General features: G+C 42.1%; 1 protein-coding gene across 1 annotated transcript in view; it reads left to right on the top strand.

Annotated features, from left to right (window-relative positions):
• The window catches only part of LOC124711492 (bromodomain-containing protein 4-like), a 266,949-nt gene that overhangs the window by 217,883 nt on the left and 33,048 nt on the right, over positions 1-16,018 (top strand). The window lies entirely within an intron of this gene.

Here is a 16,018-nt window from a genome sequence, read left to right as displayed (position 1 = left end):
CTCCAGATTCCACAAAAGTGGTTCCAGCACACCGTGATGACACTTTTCTTTTCTCTGTCCATGCACATTTCGTTCTTGCGTACAGTGCTGAGCCTTTTCCGAACAGACGCTCGGGGCGTTCACGTGCAGTCCCCTATTTCGAGAACACTGAAGCGTTACCTCTTATCCATCTTAACTTTGTTGAGAAAATTTCGCAGAAGAAAACTAAGTTGGCTTGTTGTACAGCAAGCAGCGCGTCTTGTGAAATAGTTGTTGCCAGCTTTTCACTAATACTTCTATTAGGTTATTATTTCATACAAAATGGCATAGTTTATAATGAAAAATTATGCACGTACGAGTTACTAAAAACTAAGGCACAGTATTTTCGCTTTTAGCTCACGTTCCCAGAGCAATTCCCGATTCTCCACTTCGTTATAAGTGTCGCAGCTTTCTGCATAAGCGTCTAGATTCTGCCAGCATGCCCAGTTCCCTCAAAGCTCCAACTATGTGAGGTATGACTCCTGAGTTTAAAATGATGGTGGATCTTGAACGAACACGTGTAATAGGTGCGCCAGTTCCGCATATTTATTACGCTATCTGTATGTTTTCCAAGTAAGCAATTAATCAAATAAGTTGTTTTGAATTTCAGTGTCAATAAGAAGTGTTGCTTAATGTCTATGAGCGCCATGTTAGAACGGTTCGCTGATGCACGATTCGTTAATATTGTTCAGCAACAGTACATTCGTCACTGTTTACTTCCTATCGTGCTTTGATTTGCACATTCGATATGTTTGTTGATAATCCCCAGAAATCAGGAGATTCTTAGTGCATATTACTGATGAAATGTTTTTTGCTATTCGTGCCTGTTGTTCTATAGTATTCCTGTCATCGTTTTGTAGCCGGCTGTTATGTGCTATATCGTCTCTGGATAATTTTAGCCGTACTGACACCTAATTTCTGAACACTTCATCGTGTATAACTCCGGCAAGAACAGTGGCACAGATCGAAAGTGCTATACTTGGGAAAACTCCGTTTCAAGAATTAACTCAACAAAAGTTACATTGAAATATTATAAGCTTGCTCGATGAATAATGATGATAATAATAATAATAATAATAATAATAATAATAATAATAATAATAATAATGACATATTTTGACTGTTGCGGTTCAATCGGTCACCATAAACACCGTGTCGTACTTAATAATTATTTCTCCACGCTTTATATTAACTATCATTTCCAAATATATAAATAGAAGAAATGAAACCACTAGAAAGAAAGCTACATAAAGTATCTGTATCATAATACTTAAATATTACATACACATAATCATCGCACAAAATTTCTATTCATCAAGAACAGTTAAATACCTGAAACGTCAAATGTAATTTAAGTTTCCTGCAAGATTGAAACCGATATTGGAAGGTGAACTTCGCATTAAACAATGCGCGTATGTACCTCGTGGAGAAAAATACTTCATGACCTTCTGGCTCGTCATTGCATAAATCATGTATTGGATATTCCTTTCAATCCATTCGGGACATTTGGATTGAATATTTGCCGCTGTTTAATCGCAACGTGTAATCGAATATATGTGCTTTCAATCTAGTAACAGCGTCGTTACTGTTTTGGAATGTGGTTTAAGGTAGCGATGCAATCGTTCTCAACTGTAGACGTTTCATCTAGGAGGTGACTGGTATCCTGGCTCACAGTTCCGCTATTTTACATGACAGGGTAGGAGTAGCTTTTGCTGTAATTAAACCGTAAGTAAATTTAGTTTCACCAGTGAGTGATAGTCATCAACAAATTTCACAGTTCAGCGCAATAATGACTCAAATTTCGAACTTTCATTCATTCATTTTGCGAAGACTACATCTAACGCGGAAGACAGCGAGAAGTATGCTTCAAGAAGTGACGCAGCTCCTATGATTTGATTGGCAGCGAGGTAATTTGGGAGAAGAGTGACGAAAATAATAACGGTGATAAGAAAATATGGGTAATGAAGTTAACAGTGACATCAGTGAAAATTGTTGTTATAAGTCTGGCATTTCTGTGTAATTTATCTACAATACGACATGAAGGAATGTAATTGTTTTTTCTTTTTTGTGACCACCGTCCTACATTATTTTAGAAAGGAAAATATAACCGTTTCGAATCTAAAACATATGATTAAGAGTGACCACATCTCTCTCTGACACACACACACACACACACACACACACACACACACACACACACACACACAGCCGTTCTTTCAAGAATCGAATTCCCATACATAAAACGCGTATGTCATCTGTGATGCTGAAGTTTTATTTCATAAACAGTGCGAATGCAGTACGGTATAAACTTTGTTCCTTTCATTATTTTATGGAGGTTCTCAGCGAGAAAACGTTTCGTAAAGATTTGAAATCACGCATAAAGTTTGCCTGAAGTCGCAGAGTGCTCTCATCTACTGGATGAATATAGACTGGGTAATTTTAGCACCATCGGTTAAGCTGCCTCGATACATATACATAGTTTCTAATTAATACTTGCCTTGCTGTCGTAAGCCTTTAATATAGGATTTTAGCTCGTACTGAGTAGGTTATGACCACATTTTAAGTATTTAAACTCGACCAGTAACTGCATTAAGTTTTGGAAGTCAAATATTTCTTGCCCCTGAAAGACAGGCAACCTGTAAATTGGATTGCAGAGCAGGTTAGCCATTTAATGTCTGCAAAATCATTTCAGTAGAGTGTTATTCCATTACCTTCTTGCATCCTTGTATAACAACTAAAGTCGCTGCGACTGTGGTGACCTCACTGTCGAGGGGTCAGTTGGTGCCCCTTCTCTCCCTCCCTGCCCCACTTTCCTGAGCCGCCGCGTTGCGGTTTTTACTTTCGATCATTTGCGCTGAAGAAATCTGCGGTGCGGCCCACCACGCGAGGCCCGGACACTCGTTTGTGGATGAGCGCTGCGTGGCGCATATCAAACGATTCATGAGCACGCAAAGCGGCTGCGCTCTGGCGACTTAATTGTTTGTGCTCGTGATGAAAGTATCAATTATTCAGAGACAATTGGAATAAATTGGCGGGGTGGAGCCGGGCGCAGGTAGCCACTGTGTCTGCTCGCCGCACAATGAGCTTTGTTTACGGGCTAAGCGTTGTGTTTTGCGAGCGCGGCTCAATTATGCAGTGTTTGCTGTGCTGTGCGCGCCGCGCCCGCTGGCCGAAAAAAACACGTCGGTGGCGCGACTGCAGTCACAGGCGTTTACCAGCACACCGTTCGCCCATCGTCCCAAGCTCTTGCGCTCAAATCGCTGAAGGCGTGTTGTATCAATTGCTGCTGCTTTAGGTGTCGCCTGTTTCAGAGCGACCACGTCTCTTTGCTACAAATTCTGACATGAGCTGCCGCGTATCACATTATCTTACAGTGGAAAATTAAACGCGTTAGCAGATTTTGATTTACTTGTAGCAAGGAATCGATGTATCTCTGACCGTACGTCTGTAATAAGAAGAGGTATCTCTTCATTGTGCCCTAGAAGACCAAGGAGCTTGTGATAGGAGAAATCTATATGACTAAGCGGCTAATCCGAGACACGTTCCAATTTTCACGTTGACTAGCTAATGACTTCCAAGAGCTAGAAAAATTTGATCGAATTAAAAAAATTAAAACGCCTGTCATACTCTACTGATTAATACGAGGGTTCAATTATACGTTAAAGAGTAAGAGCGCAAATTACACAGGCTATATTCATCCAGTATTTGACAATGAGACCACTCTGCGACTTCCAACAAACTGTACACACAATTACAAACCACAATTACAAACTTTTTCTCTGTAAGACCCTCCACACAAGAACGAAAGGACAAAAGTTTAACGATTACTGCATTTTCACTATTCATGCGATAAAACTTCAGCGTCAGACATGACAATTTTGTACGTCTTCACTCCACTTGCAACGTATTTTGCAGGCAGTATCTACATTTGCCACTGACTGTACCTGCAAATTTATCTGGTTGTGCAGCTCATAGTTCAGGAGATACGATATTTTTATAGTTGAGAATTCGATTCTTTAACGAGTCCGGGGTGAGGATTACTGGTTGAATATAATTTATAACTAGTTTTGCTTACTACACGTTATACGTGCAATGGTCTTTCAGCAAGTAATGCAACACTTTTTTTAAAGGAAAGGAAACGAAACATAATCTACATTCAGTCCGACAGCCTTATGCCAACCTTACCGGGAGGGCCTGCATATTCGTGTAGTACCACTCAACTGGTCGACATCGGAGACAACGTCTTGCTGCATCAATAACTTCCCCGTCATCCATGTCTCGCTTCCCGCTTAGTGCATGTTTCATCAGGTCAAACAGATGGAAGTCGGAATATACGAGGTGACGAAGTCAAATGAAGGTTTGTGAGCTGCTTTCGGGTGCGCAGACTTGTGCCAGGCTTTGCGTCCAGCGATGCATTTGTGATCCATCGACCACCTCGAATGAGAGTGTCCGCACGTTCAAAAATTTGATGAGTCACAGCTGTGTGCGGCTGGCCGGCACGCGGGAGATTGGACAGGTTTGCGCGACTATGTTGCCGATGATGATAGACGCCACGCCCAACGACTCACCGGGCTTTTGTTCACTGCCAGGTCTCCGTGGATATTCTTCTTACAGACGCCGTTTGGAAGACATAGCCCCGCGACCTATCCGGAACTTCATGAAATTATAGGGGCTAATATTCCACGATGTCCCACAACAAAATTCTGCATTTTTTTCAGCCAAAATTGGCCGAGGAAAAAAATGTGTTGCATTGCTTATTGAACGCTCCTCGTATTTTTTTTAATTTGACGTAGTGTTAATAGACAAGATCCAAAGAAGAATGGCACGTTTCGTAACGGGTTTGTTTATCAAGCGTTGCGGAAATGTGCCTCAAATTCCAGCAGCAGACGCCTCAAGAGAAGCAGTGAGCATTGCGGAGAGATTTAGTGTTTACATTTGGAGAGCGTACTTTTCACGAGTAGTTAGCTAACGTAATACTTCATCATAAATATCGCTATGTGACTATAATGAAAAAAAAAATCAGACAAATTCGTGCTTTTAAGATAAACTCAAGCTTACAGACAGCCGTTCATCCCTCGCACCAATCGCAGATTGAACAGGAAAACGGAAAATTAGAGTGGTATTTTTGAAGCACCTTTCGCTACACAATGAAAGGTCGCTTTCAGAGTCTAGATGGAGACGTAGTTCTAGATGACAAGGCTGATACTGACTGTGGCGATAAGTTCCCCGTAAATCGATGCGGGCTGCTTATAATATGCATTCGAATCGCTGTTCGTGAATGTATATTAAAGAGTCGGGCTGTTATGAAGGTACACTTACGAGGTATAATAGTTAAGTTTTCATTATCATCTCTGGGGGAGGGAGGGGGGAAACAAAGTTCCGTAATTATATCAATGGCCGCTCGATTCTGTTTCGGTTCCTCTAGTTTCGGTACTGTGTCACGGTGATTTAGTTTATACCAGAACTGCAGATTTTAAATTCAGCATAAAACAGACACCATGTGAGAGAATAACAGTTCAGAAACAGTGAAGATTTTTATAGTAATGTAATACTGTATGACCTTGTTCCAGTTGTGTTGATAAAAACTTTTGTTAAAGGAAGTGATGAGCTCGACAACAGGTATGGTCAAGATTCAGTGCCATGGTTCGTATATACCATAGGAAATACTCTTATACTTTTTCGCGTCTAAGTTGATGTGATCTTTTCACATGTGTTACATAATCCTCATGTTTATTCCTGGTAATTTCGTTCTCTCTGTGCGCACCGCGGTTGACAGCACCCAGACAGAACTCGGTGCTGTCATATAGCGTAGCTGGGACTATTGATGGAGAGAATCAAGAACTCTGTTCTCAGCCAAAAACAATCAAATACTTCTCGGAGAATTTTTACGAGAACAACTAGCAAGTGTTTCCTAGTGTTGCCGACATGAGGCAGTCTGCATCCTGCAACGGGTGGTCTTGTTCTCGGATGAGGTATTCGAGTACTCGACATGAGCTCTGGAGAACACGTACAACCCTGGCTGTGACACTGTTGCCCTCGGACGCCATATACGTAGTTGCTTCACGTTCATTTCACAGATAGAGTGCAGGGACTTTATTTGCATGTCTCAGTATCCGCTGTCAGGAAGTATCTTTTGCCCTAATCCGTTTATGACGATGTCGGTTGTTTGCTTCGCGAAACGGCTCCTCTCGAGATCAGATACTGTTGATAGTTCGTCATTAAGTTTACAGAATTTTATACAGACGTACTGTTTTTCATTGTATCGCGAGTAGTACTGGAGCTTTACGCAAAAGATGGGTGGACGGATATATCGATTCAAAATTGTTGGGCGCTACACAGCGTGATCATCAGTGTCCTTTCTCACGATCGTGGTGCTGGTGTATGAGTGGGTGTATGTTGTCAAAACGAAAAGCAAAGACCATAGAACTACAGCCACAATAGTAAGTTCTCCAGTATATCTGTTAATACCGTCGTCTTAGTGGTATTAATGAAACAGTGGATGTCCTCCAAATGATTGGTTGGCCGCGAAACTGATAGTATGAGCCAACCGCCCTAAATAATATGAAAACCTTTCTCCAATTAAATTGGCCAGGAGTCCTGATGCCACAAAACATGTCAACACAAAACTTGCTGTTGCTCCGCCATCATTTAAAATTGAGGATAAATCCCTCGGTAGACCAGAGGCGTCCCTCCTATCAGTGTACAAAACAGACAGTCCGCCTCCGTAGCTAAGTGGCAGATTGCAATGCAGAATGCCCGGGCTCGATTCCTGGCCGGGTCGGAGATTTCATCCGCTCGGAGACTGGGTGTTGTGTTGCTCTCATCATTGACGCGCAAGTCATCGAAACGGCGGCTGAACAACCCGGAGGGGGTCTCCGGCCAATATTGCCATACGATCATTTCATTTTCGTAAAGCACTGAAGACTAAAACATGGTGCGCTGCAAATAGCGCATTCCGGTGGATCTTCGTGCCGCAAGAGATAAGTATGTGTCATTGGGTAGTGTCTGATGCGAAGACGAGTGAGGACCAGGAGAGCGAGCGTGGCAGTGTGGAGAGCAAGTATCTCGGTTTCGGTTAACGTAGTGCAAATGTGTCCACATTGCGTCCGCTTCCTCATCACCGGGCAGTCTAGCGCGCAGTGGCCACAGCGGCTGTGGGGCCCTCTGCGGCGCCATTAATAATTCAGGGCGGAAAAAGCGGCCTCGATTAGGCGTCTGAGTGACGGCTCGGCCCGTGGGCAGCGCTCAGCTGTCACGAGAGACGGTTCACTCGCAGTGCTGTAGCGGATTATTGGCTGCACGCGAGAATATGCCCAGATGTACCCTGAATCACGCAGGTACCACTAGCATCTCCCTCGTCACCGCTCCCACGTGGGGTTTGGCACCGCTCTCGACGGAGTCGCTTGGGAATGACTAGAATTAATAAACTGAAACAAGATGTGTGGCGGGGTGTGGAATCTCTGTCCAACGAAACTTCAGTGCAAACTAGGTGTGTGTGTGTCTTGGCTACGCAGCAGGGCGACACGCAGTATTATGTGAAGCACGAGGGTGAGGGATTCTGAACATGTATGCAGCTCACTTCACAGTATTTTCCTTCATTATTCATTTATCACTTCATTATGTAATTCACCCTGTTAATGAACTACAGTGAGCAAGCAAAGCCAGAAATTACATGTAAGTAAACGACAACTTATAGCTGAAAAACGAAAACATATACGTAAGAACGAAACGATAAAGACGCGGAAATAAGTCATGGAATATCGGGTAAGAAGAAAAAGAAACAGAAAGATAACTGAACAGCCCTTCACCCACCAAACCAATAGTCGCTTACGTAAACTGCGGTTTGGTGTCGCCTCGGAATGGCAATAGAGTGTATTTACGCATCGGTTGCTCAGCTTCCCTAAAATACTCCATGCTATCTATTTACTTCGGCACAAGTGTGTTTTGGAAAAAAATATTCTACCTTGAGCAAACGCTACTTTGTTCTTTTTCCTCCATCAGTGCTTCGGTGAAGTTTCGTCGCCCTCAGTGGCTTCATTTTATTTTTTCAATAACTACTGATGTGGGCCGGGCAAATTTATTAATGGGCATTTGCCAGGAAATTTGCCCAAAGCAGTGTTAATGTCCAAACATCGGGCATTTATTAAAAAAAGCACGTTTTAGAGTTTTTACTGCTAGAATGTATAATTTACTGATTAAAATAAGGGATGCGATGATTTTCCTGATATTAAAAGTTAGTAAATGTTTGCACTTAAACGTACGTGTACCATTCAGAGCGTTTACGAAGAAAAGGAGGACTAGTGTTCAAACTTGATGTACCAAGGAAGGGCCCGTTCGTTTACAATGTCCTTTTCATTTTTACCAATTTATCCTTCCCCCTACACACACACACACACACACACACACACACACACCGCGTTGAACATCCGTGTAGTGATACGCAGGTATATAGGGGGGGGGGGGGGGGACATTAACTATAGGTCATCGCTTTGTAATGTAACACACACAATAATCCGTGCCAAATCTCAGAATATCACTAAAGAATGATTATTGATAACGCAATTATCACTGAATGTACCAAACAGCTGTCATGTGTTCTTAATAATAAATGTATACTTAATTTATTAACTGTTTTCACTGGAAAAAATTCTTTATCGTCAGGTGTAGTGATATTTGGGACAAACTATAGTTTTCTGTTCTGCTTCTTTCTTTATCTGCTTTTTTATAACTACACTGCCGTGAAGACAAAATGAGAACACTAACATAAAAAGCTTTGATAACGAAGACTGGATTCCGAAGACGCTGGAATCGTTCGATTCCGATACTAGTCGATTCCTAGAGAACCGGCACTTTTGCACTCGTTAATCGGAATCGGCACATCTCTAATTAAAAGCATAATGGATGAACTTTTTTTTTTACTGTGATATTTTTGCAGTAGTATAGTATATGTAAAAATACTACCTACAGGCTGCCTACTAAATATAAACTATACTTTATTTCAAGACTTACTTTTAAACTTGAGCTTTCTTTTTGTTTTTATTATGTACTACCTCAAGAACTGATCTCATTAAAAATGTACAGTTACGTTTCAGTCCAATTTACTTCCCCTAACAACTCTTTCCCAACTCTCAAGCAACGTTTCCAACTTGGTTTTTCAACCACTAAAGAAGCAGTGTTGCAAAACACCTTTTCCAATACAAAATATGAGTTGAATTCTTTTTTTTTTTTTTTTTTTTTTTTTTTTTTTTTATATATAAATACCGCTTATCGATAAATCTTTAAAATGAGAAATACGCGGGCATTTATGAATTTTGGGCATTTTCCCAGGCATTTATCCTGGACATTTGCCCCAATTTATAAATGCCCATGCATTTTACATTATTACCAGCAGCACGTAAAAATATGCGTGATAATATATACAGTTTTGCGGTTATAGTCATTATATTCACAGCTTTACGGTATTGCTTCGGAATTTGTGTAGAGCCTGCCTGGCGTGGCGTTGAGATATTGAGCTTAAAGCTTGTTTTTTGTCCGTGTTTGCTTTCAGATAAATGTGTTTTGGAATGGTGTTTCCTGAAGACAGAGTACTTTTTTCTACAACATATTTGAGAGAAACATGAACAAAAAGTGAGCTTTAACCTCAAGATGAATTGTTTGATGTATGAATTCCCAGCTCTGACAGTTGTGCATTAAATTTAATATACTTGGTAATAATCACTTGTTTAAGTATCGCTGTTGAGTTAACAAAATTTAGGGATTTCTAATTCTACATTAGCATGCTACGTAAGCCATGTTGGGATTCTCATTTGAGCTAGTAGTGGTGCCGCCGCTGTCGTTGCATTACTGCGTTTGCTGGTCGCTTGAGGCAGAGTTTCGTCCAGATGATAGGCTAGGTTGAAATCACACGACTATCGCCGTCGCTTCCTGCATTACAATGAAACGAGGGAGAAAGCGCAGAAGGTTTTGGTGTTCGTTGGGACAAAGTCTGCATTTCATAGTTCCAAATTTTTCACTACTGTGATGTTTTTCGTATATTGGTATGCTGATCAGCGTATCTGTATCACGTACAGTAAATGGCTGTATGATCAGGAAGACCCAATTTCCCTCGTTCACAGGTTCCTCTCTGTCGCCTTTTAATTATGTTTAAGTGACTTATATTAACTGCCATGTTCCGTTAAAAAGTGACTCACGCTTCAACTCAGAGTGACGGGTTTAGCTTTCCACGATGTGAACAACTAATATCAATACGTGGTGACAACTGGAGGAGACGTGGCGGTCAAGGGCACAATGTGCAGTTCACACATATCTCCAATACTGCAATTAAAGGCAATATATTCAGAAAATGAAACGCCGAGGGAATGACTGACAGCTATCCTAAATGGACGAAGCTAAAACAAAATATAATGTAGTTTAGTGATACCTGTTGGCGGTTTTTATACAAGAACAATTTCTATTGCATAAAATTTACCGGACTGGTATTGGATACAGTGATTAATGTGAAAGTTTGTCCACGAGCCGTCACGCCTAAAACACCAATGAAGCCGCTGGATGCGGCGCCGGATTTCCATATCAGAGGCAGAAGGTGCACTGTGCTGTGCTGTCACCATTGTATCTTTTTGTTATGTGTTTACTTGTTCACGAGCCGGCGAACTCGCAGTCACGTCAGTTGGATCTGCGTTTACATGAGTGCCGAATTAAATATTGGTTCTTAGGAATCGATGTCGCTAGCGCTGGAGGGAGAAATTTTGCGGGATAAAACTAATGATTACTTGGGAATATCAATTCGTCTACTACACATTCATTTCACCTTAAAAGCACTTTGTAAAAGTTGGCAAATGTAATCTGCTGCGAAATTCTCCATCTCGTGAAATGGAGTAATTAACGAATTTGTTGATGCATTGTTCACTTGTACAGCACATTGTGCCGCATGTAAAGGAATGCTTCCTCTTTGCTCAGAGTCCACTCCTATAATAGTATTGGCACATATCTTACAAGATCCTTCTTTTTCGATTTAATTTTGATGTTTACTAAATGTATTCACAACGTTATTTACGAAACATGTAGACATATTCATAGGTCTGTGCAAGATTTGGTTGCGATGTCAAATGCACACTCTAAAAGTCATTACTCTGTGTACGATATAATTAAAAATTCGCTTAAAGTGGTCAGACGATGTAAACCATTATGCAGTGCAAGCGATTGTCTCCCGTGGAAACATTTCACAACTCCAGTGCTTTTTGTTAAAATACTACTCTCGTAGCAATTCTTTTCATACAAAAGGATTTACGAGAGTTAGAGAAGTACCAAAGAATGCTGATATTCGAAGTGATAATCTTAGCTACCCACGTACTATATCAGTGCAGAAATCATGTCGGTCTTGAAATAGAGTCGTGCTATCAGTGGCGTCGCTTGGGCGTTGCTGGTTTGGAATGCAGACCGGCACCTTCGGCTCCTTGAGACCTTTCGTACCTCTCGTCTCTTCCGGCACATTCTTTAACGTTCGTTTGTGCCAACACGCCTGCTGGAAGTAATGAACTGTTTTTGAGCTTATTTGTTGACGTTTTTACCTTTCCCGTAATTTTTTGTTTTCAATATAATGCAGGAAAAGAGCCACGCGAAGATTTGCCAGCTGATTTTAAACACATTATTATCTACGAACTAGAATTCACTCATTACTTATGTTAATTTTCCCAGATATTAGAAATACACTCATTAGAGAATCTTCGCAGGTAACACTTGTGTTGACAAGGACGACGAAGAATGTCCAAGCGTGTCGTACGAGGTTTGGTTTAAGGAGCGACAGTCGTCTCTCTGTACCAAATGAAATTAAACAGTCATATGGCATTGATGGCCGGGAGTCTCCTCGTGGGGAAGTTTGGCCGCCGTGTTGCAAGTATTTTCACCACAATGGGCGACTTGCGTGACAATGATTAGAACAACACAACACCCAGTCCCTGAGCAGAGAAAATCTCCGACTCGGCCGGGAATCGAAACCGGGCCCGCTGCATGGCTGAGAGACGCGCTGACCACGCAGCTAAGAGAGGGTGCACTCCCTGTAACAAACAGCTCTCGTACAGTGTAAAACGAATAGTTGAATGTGAATGAACTGGACTCGTTCTGCCAAGCCGCCTGTTAACAATAGGTTGGACAATATCATTTGGGTAACCGAGGCAGCAATAGATCTGTGTCTTAATGCTGATTCCTGACTTACACACTGGTGTGTCCGCTGTTGTATATTACCAGCCAATGGTGGCTGTCCTACGAAAGAGAAACCCATAATAACATCACCTGTTTACAAATCAGCAATTAACTACATTAAGTGGAGTATGTTTTTGCATTACGTGGGCAACTGTAACGTATTGCATAGCCTGAATAAAACGACGCCCCATCCTTTTCAATACGTCATCCGCCATAACGTGCCCTTCTTTTTGTATTGGATTTTGTTGGGCGTTTTGTGCTTCTCCAAAGGGGTATGTGTTATTTTATTCTTGAATTCCGAGACTCCAGTTCGAAGTAGGTTAGTTCAAAATGGGTCAGATGGCTCTGAGCACTATGGGACTTAACTTCTGAGGTCATCAGTCTCCTAGAACTTAGAACTACTTAAACCTAACCAACCTAAGGACATCACACACATCCATACCCGAGGCATGGTTCCAGACTCTACCGCCTAGAACCGCTCGACCACCCCGGCCTTTTTGCATCTCTTTAGAAGAGGCTTTTTTCCTTATATTATCAGGTGCACCGTCGCCAAAGAGAGGGCATGGGTGATGGGCCGGGGTTGGTATGTGACGGTCAAGAATGAGACGTATTGCAATCAAAGACGGCTGTGCCACGTTTTTGGTATCCACTTGTATTGCGTGGATGTCACGGATGTATCCAAGACAACTTAATGATATTTCGGGCAGAACATTTCTCATAACTCAAGATCTCATCAAGATACAGTAAGTGCCTCGAAGGAAATCGGCGTGGACGGCAAAACAAAGCCCAAAATACACACATCCGTCGCCCATCGGTTTACCACCACTCATTTGTAACAGTTAAATTGATACATAAACATCACATACGCTGTCGTCTGGTAGGTCGTTCCCGCACTGGACCAGAAATTGCTTCTTTATGAACTTCGCAACGGATAAACGAATTAATTGACAGCGCAGCACAACAATAATAATGTATTGGCTACTACATTGTTGTATGGCCTACATAGTATTATCATCGTCGTTGTTACTATCATTATTATTGTTGCTGTAGTTGTTAGTGGCAGTCGTCGTAGGCAAAACATTGGCTAATTACTATTAAAAACAGTCTTGATCACGATTTATTTAACACTACTAGTAGTGATTCTCCAACAGAAAGAGGTTCCTACTCAATGGTCTGAAGATGACCACAGTAGTGGTCGAAACCGGTCACCTTGTTAAATAAATCGTGATCAAGACTGTTTTTAATAGTAATTATTTATAAGACATTGATCACTGCTGTTCCCATAATGCATTCAAAAAAACATTGGCTGTCTGAAGTCTTCCAATTTTTGTCAGTTCGTACATAAGGAGTCCAGCAAGCAAATGATTTACGAGCAGTAAGTACAGTGCACACATTTTAACCTGGTTGATTTTAAATGAGATGCAGGGTGTGCGTGAAGCAGGTGTCGCTAGGAAGAGGAGTGGTGCAGAGGAAGTATGTTTTGTAAGAAGTGCCTACCTTCAGAGGAGAGTTAGCTTTTTTTCTAAATATCAGTTGTAGTGTTCTTTTAAAAATATAAATTCGAAGAAAATTGTCACTTTAAAGTCTAGTTAGACGCCAGTGTTAATGATTGTGGTGGGAAACTGGGTCATCTGATTGCACTCAGAGATAATAGTCTCAGAAATGTTGGGAACTACTGAGCTAGAAGGACGAAGAAAGGACGACCTTTTGTTGAGTAGCTGAATTTGTGAAGCTGGGGGATTGGGGGGGGGGGGTGGATGGAGAATCATATAACGTTTTTCTCCTGTGAGTGTACAGTGCATTTCAGGAGAAGAATGGAAGTCAGTTTTGTGGCCTCGAACGGGAGATTGGCGGTGTTTGCTTGATGTGGCGGTTGGAAACGGTTGCCTTGCGAGTGACACTCGGGTCATAGCGGACGGAGGCGGCGTCCGCTGCATAATTGAGTTCGGGCGGGCGGGCAGCAGCAGCCGATACGCCTGACGCTGCAAATTAACTTGGCGCTGGCTGTGGTGCTGTTTGTCTGTTTCGTTATTCCCTGTGACCGGCGGGGCCACCGCCCGCTGCCAATTATTAAAAACGGGCCGCTACGCGCTCGCGGGCTCAGGGCGCGCCCTAATTGCATTACAGCGCTGTTTGCCGCCGCCAGATTTCGCTCCTTTTTTCGCTTTTTAGCTAGTCCGGCCTACGCGCGCCGGCGTACCGGGTGAAACGCGCCGTCGCGCCTTTCCCAGCGTTTTGCGCGTCGATAATAAGTGATTTAGAAACCAAATGGTCGGTGCAGCTTTTTTCTGTTCTTTTCAAGTACTACATGTGACTGACTGCTGGTACTTGTTAAAAATTACCAGCCTCCCAGTTCTACACGCGGCGGAGCGTCCGGAGAGGGAAAAAAAACGACAGATTTTTCTGTGTATGCCCGTGCGGTGGGTAAGGGCTTAATAATTGAGCGAGAAATGCTGCTGGACGTGGAGACTGCTGGTGGACCTAGTTTTGCGCTCGTGGATCGAGTCTTCTTTGGTTGCAGATGACTCTTTGAGAAGAATGGAGCTGTTCCATTTACGTCTGCGGGATAGTGAAGAAGTTTGAAATGTTTAATTATGTACTTAATTAAAAGTGTGTGTGTGTGTGTGTGTGTGTGTGTGTGTGTGTGTGTGTGTTCCACATATATAGTCTGGGCAATTTGAGCTCTGTGTTAAGCTGAAGCTGTTTTCTCACGTCTCACATTGTTTATGACGTCACATCTCCTGAACTGTATGGTCAAATGACGATATAATTTTGCAAGGCGCATTGAGTAGTATATGTGAATACCGTCTGAAGGATGTGTTGTAAATAGGGTTAAGTAATAAATTAAAGCGTCATGCCTGGCACTGAAGTTTTAGAGGAAGAAAAGCAAAAATGCAGTAAACGATCAACTTTTTCGCTATTTGTGTGTGTGTGTGTGTGTGTGTGTGGTTGGGGGGGGGGGGGGGGTAAACGAGAAAAAGTTTGTAAAAGATTGTAGCCTGGGTTACGCTCCCTCAAGACATACTCACAGTTTATAACTAATACTTGTATTATTGTGTTAAATCTTTAACATAAGATAAACATCTTGATGAGTAGATTATGACAGCATTTTAAATGGGTAAATTTGATCAATAATTTTATATAAATTTTGAAGAATAAATTTTTGTAGCCCTTGGAAGTCATTAGATAGGAAACCTGCAACAGGGAACGTGCACTGTTTTGGTTGTATAGTAATACAGGTGATCTCCGAAATGTTTTGCCCTGTCTGACAGAATTATCGGCAAACGATCAGTTTTTGAGGGAGAAAGACAGAGACTTAGTGGGCTACTTGATATGATTCTCAGACAGGTTTTCTTCAGATTCCTGCGAACTACATGTCGTCAGTAGGGCGAGGATTCTCTTTAAACTACATAAGTAATTTTGGTATGGATCTGATTATAACAGGCAACAAAGGTCGAAACCGGTAGTTCAGATGAACGTAATACGGAACCCTAACGGAGCCTGTCTTTCTTTATTGTATTGAAAGTGGTCACAGTGCCCTCAGACGTTATATCTACAATTATAGGGGTCACTTTTGAAGTTTCTCCATGGTTTCGTTGACTGCTTGGTCTGTGTACAAATTTCAATAACGTGGGTGATTTATGGGTTAAATTCAGTGGTCAGCCATGTAGCGGATTCCAACTCGGCATTCGAGGGACGACGGTTCAATTCCACGTCCGGCCATCCTGATTCAGGTCTTTCACGATTTCCCTACATCGCTTCAGGCAAATGCTGGGACGGTTTATGTGAAAGGGCACGGCCG

This window comes from Schistocerca piceifrons, chromosome 8, assembly GCF_021461385.2.
Source record: "Schistocerca piceifrons isolate TAMUIC-IGC-003096 chromosome 8, iqSchPice1.1, whole genome shotgun sequence".
Lineage (NCBI taxonomy): Eukaryota > Metazoa > Arthropoda > Insecta > Orthoptera > Acrididae > Schistocerca > Schistocerca piceifrons.
The sequence above is the reverse complement of the archived record's forward strand: the minus strand, read 5'-3'. Positions and strand labels throughout refer to the sequence as shown.